The sequence below is a fragment of the Pteropus vampyrus genome, unplaced genomic scaffold, assembly GCF_000151845.1.
Source record: "Pteropus vampyrus isolate Shadow unplaced genomic scaffold, Pvam_2.0 Scaffold483, whole genome shotgun sequence".
Taxonomy (NCBI): Eukaryota; Metazoa; Chordata; class Mammalia; order Chiroptera; family Pteropodidae; genus Pteropus; species Pteropus vampyrus.
This window is the reverse complement of record NW_011889264.1, coordinates 2,078,136-2,082,949: the sequence shown is the minus strand read 5'-3', so window position 1 is coordinate 2,082,949 and position 4,814 is coordinate 2,078,136.

The window sequence follows — 4,814 nt, the reverse complement described above, 5'->3', positions numbered from 1 at the left end:
TTTTCTGATACCTGTTAGGACAAGACTCTTGTAACTTTGTTCTTTGGAAGAGTATTATCTATTCTTAACTCTGTATTCTTCTATGTAGATTTTAAATTCAGCTTTTCAAGTTTCACAAAAAGGCCTTTTTGTAATTGGTTTGGAATTACATTAGTTGCATACATTAACATGGAGAACAATTTAACCCTTACAGTAGTGGGACTTTGCATCCATAAACATCATATATCATTCCATGTATCCAGGTCTTCTCATGTCCTTCAACAATGTCTTGCCATTTTTATACATAAAGGTTTTCAGATTTCTTGTTGTTATTGTCTATACTTTGGGATTAACCTTTCTAAAACCAAAAAAACTACTAAGCTTTTCTATAACTGGCCATTAATAACATAGTTATAGATTTTTATGCTTGCTGTACTTTTATGTCTCCCTCCTGGTAAACTTTGCTTCTTATATCCTTTTCTGGTTGTGTAGCAAGCATTTGTAGTTTCTCTTTCTTTCCTCAATGTTAGTATAACTGAGAATAAAATTCTAAATTGATCATTATTTCTCCCCAACACCTTTATATTCTGGCATTTGTTGTTTCTGTTGAGACGATTGTTGGAAGTTTCAACTGTCTTTATTTTTTAAGGTAATCTATCTTTTCGCTGTGGTAGCTTTTAAGATTCTTCTTTATTTTCTTTGTTCTACAGATCCATGATAATGTGAATTGATGTGATCTTACATTTAAAAAAAGTCCCATTCACTATTTAAAGTGCATTTTAAATGTGAAGGCCATTGACTTTTGAATTCTGAAAATTTGCAAGTTATTACCTCTTCAAATATAGTTTTTTCTTCTTTCCTTCTATTCATTTCCTGTGGATCTAGTTTTAGATGTGGCTTGGAGCTTCTCAGTACATCCTCTACATGTTAACTGCTTTTACTTATATATCATTTCTTTGTCATTCTGTGAATTTCTTACCACTGCCCTCCATGTCACTAATTATTTCTTTGTTGGGTATAAGGTAGATTTCATTTCATCTATTGAGTTTAAAATGTTTTCATTTATAGCTATTAATGTTATTCTAATTCTAATGCAGAATAAATTTTTAAAGATAATCATTTTAGGGTTATTATTCTGAGTTTGAGGAGAAATGTGCACTCCAGGATACATGGATAGAGATAATTTCTTACAATGTATCAGTTATATTATAAAACACAACTGATGTATTTATAATGGTAATAACTTTGGTTATTCTTTTTCTTTAATGGACTTAGTTCATAGCTCTCTAAGGAGATGAGATATTTTGTGATTATTTAAAAATGGCAACAAAACAATTACATTATCAAACTAATATATGCAAGGATGTTTGGAGTCAGTTTTCATGATTCTGTACATTAAGGAAGGATAGATAACAAGTGCATTTTAAATATTTCAAATACAAAAAAAAAGTCAGCTAAATAATCACTCTGCTGAATTTCTCCCCGCAAAATGACTTCAGAACCTATCTAAGACATGTAATCTTTTTTCTAAAAGGGAAAAGGTATAGGAAATGCTAAGAGATGAGAAACAGAGATCTTTAATATCTGGCATTGTAATATAGTATTACCTATGAAGGTTACAACAGTACATTTCAAGTAAGTTTAAGTTAATGGTTATTTCACACTAGGTGATTAAATGAGGGCGTTTTAAAATGGGATAGCTTATGGTTAGCTCATTTTAATATATTAATTATTTTTAATCTTAACTAATTAGTTATGAACGTTTTCCTTTCCTCTGAGGAGTATACATTTACTAAAAGAGAAGAAAAAGTTAATGCTTAAGAAACCTTCTAATTAATAGATAGCATCTGTACTACCTCTTCAAATACAATGTTCTCTAATAGCAATTAGAAAATTTTTCATAAGAAAACACAAATTTCCTCTGGATCTTTATAGACCATCAGAAACTTGTTCAATATTTAGCACTTGACATTATTCACTAGTCATTCCTTGATATGAAGATCTCACTTTTTGAATCCTGTTTCTATTCCTTCCTTCCTCTTCCCCCTATTGCTTTCTTCAACTCTCAGTTCTACTCAGTTTGTTGTTTCTTTCATATTCTCATTTAAAGTGTTAACCTGTTCTCAGGATTTCAAATATCGTTTTTTCCTGACAATAAAAATCTACCTCTATAGTCCCTATACCATTCTAAAATGTCCAAGCATACTTCCAACTGCCTACTGAACAGTCATATTTAGCTATTCAGTGAGAACTTCTATTACAATGTTTAAAGTTTACTCCAAAGTAATGTTTATGGAAGACAACTATATCTGAGTCATTATCTTGGGTTCTAGGCCTATAAAAATCATGAGGCATAAGGAGCTAAGAATTACTGCGGGAGAGAGACCCATAAACCAGTGATTAGGGATACAATGTGATAAGAACTAGGAATAGGGAAACGTGCACAGTGTGCTCTGGGAGCCCCATGAAGCTGGCTAATCCCCTAAGATCCCCTCTCCCTACTCTACTCATTGGAACTCAGAACACTACAGTCATCTTTGACTCACTTTTCCTATATTTCATATTTTCAAATTAGTTACCAAATCCCATTTGTGAGTCTTTCTTCCAAAAATTTCATAGAAATACTGCCCCTCTCTATTCTCCACTCCATTGCCACCACGCTGGTCCAGTTTCTCTCAGTTTCCCATGAATTGTTTCAATATCCCATTAACTAGAGTCCCTCTTTAAATCTCTCTTGATCTACTTTTTCTACTATTAAGTTGTACTTTCATTGTTTACCCATGTCTACTACCTAATAGCTACAGACCTTATCCAAGTTGTTTAACTTTTTTAGGCCTCTTTTTCTCATCTGTACAATGGATTGTATCTCAAAGTTTAGTTTTTCAAATAGATGTAAGTATAAAAAACAGTACTTAGCACATAGTAAATGTAGCTCAGCAAATGTAGCTGATATAATAATTTTTATCATTACCCATTTTCTTGTTCCAACTCCTATGATATTTTGCTTTTTAATAAATTTATAACATTTTTACTTTATTTGAAGGTTTTTTTTTTTTTTAAATATCTTCTCACTCCCTATTAAATCATATGCTCCTTGAAGGCAGGGATTGAATCTTGTCTTCGGGCATGACTTATGAACCAATTTTTCTTTGGCTTATGATTTGTCACCCAAAAGGAGTTGATAGACTCTTGCTTGATTCACAGTCGATGGGGAAAAAAAGGACCAGAGCTCAATTAAAATGATACTTGAAAGATACTTGATATCACTAAAATCTGTGGAATTGTGTATTAAATGGTCCCTAAAGAATCAGCTATTTCAAAAATTAAAAATTATTACAGAGAGCTTAATATATCACATTATATTATATATTATACACTGTAAAAATGTCAGAAATAGCTTTATTTTACATTACTGTATTTCTTGATGGTGATCTATCTGGACTAGTAAGGCTTGCTGAATTTAAACATGGATAATAAAGCTCACATGCTAAGAAAATGTTTAAAATATGAAATAGAACCAGGGATAGAGGTGGAGAACTCCTTGGGAGGATGCAGTTAAGGGATCGTTGAGTCTCAACAGTTTGCAGTTCCTTTCGCAGCACATAAATGATTTAACAGTAACACAGAGTGGCCAAGAGTAAATTATTTCCACTTCTATCACTGCACAACCTATAATAAGTAACCAGATATGATGCTGAATGATTATATTGTTATGATGTATGCTGATCTGATCTGAGCTGTTTTTTTTCTTTTTTGTTTTGTTTTGATTTCTGATGCCTTGGATCTTTGACAAATCATTAAGCAAGTCACATACAGCTGAAGCTGGCTTGAACAGCTTCAACGTAACTTGCAAAGGCCAGTTCATCAAAACTCTTTGGATCACACAAACAAGGGAAAAATACCAAGGGACCTCTCCTATTTGTCTTTCTGGCTATCAGTGTTTCAAGGGAAGGAAAGAAAACAACATGAACAGGATTTAAATGCTCTGTTTTGACAGGTTATTAAGATTCCAACCACAACCTGTCTACTCCCCCTGATCAAGCCAAGTCCAGAAATGTAGCAAAATATCTCTCAAGCAGCTACGCATACATATAAAACAAAAAATGTTAGAAAAGGACGAGTAGGAAAATCAGGCCAACATGAATAATTTGGTAGAGTTGTATGGGTTTAAAACCAAGACACAGGCTAGATTAGCAGGGATAGCAGTGTAGTTGACTGGCACAAAATTTCCTACACAGAATTTAGATACTGGTGGCTCGAGTGCTGTCAATCTCATCTTGTTCTACTATGTAATCAATAGTTCCAACCGTGACCTCCATGGGAGGCCAGGTTCTTATCCTCTGAAATTAGAGCTCCCCTTCTGTATGAGATTTCCTACCATGGGGCCAGCTCTGATAAAGGAAGTGGGGTCACCAACTCTGATTTCTCTAAGACTCTTTATAAATATTCTTCTAATACCACAAATTTCACTGTGATGGGCACAGGTTTGAGTACTTGTTTCACATCCTTCTCTCCAACGCTGAACTGTAATAAACTGTAATAAACATGGAAGCCCATAAAGGGCTTCCATGGTGAGGGACGCTGGGGAATCACTGCTGGATACAGAATCAAGGAGATTTTGAGAATTAAAGGAGACAGAAAATTCTGACACTGTATAGACTAAATTATGTCAAAAATGACTATCTTGGGTTTAGAGCAAGGATTGGCCAACTACAGTCAATGGGCCAAATCTGGCTTACTGTCAGTTTTTGTAAATAAAGTTTTTTTTTTTTTTTTTTTTTTTTTTTTATTTTTTACACCTACAGCACCTGGTCTTCCTAGGTGGTTTCCAATCC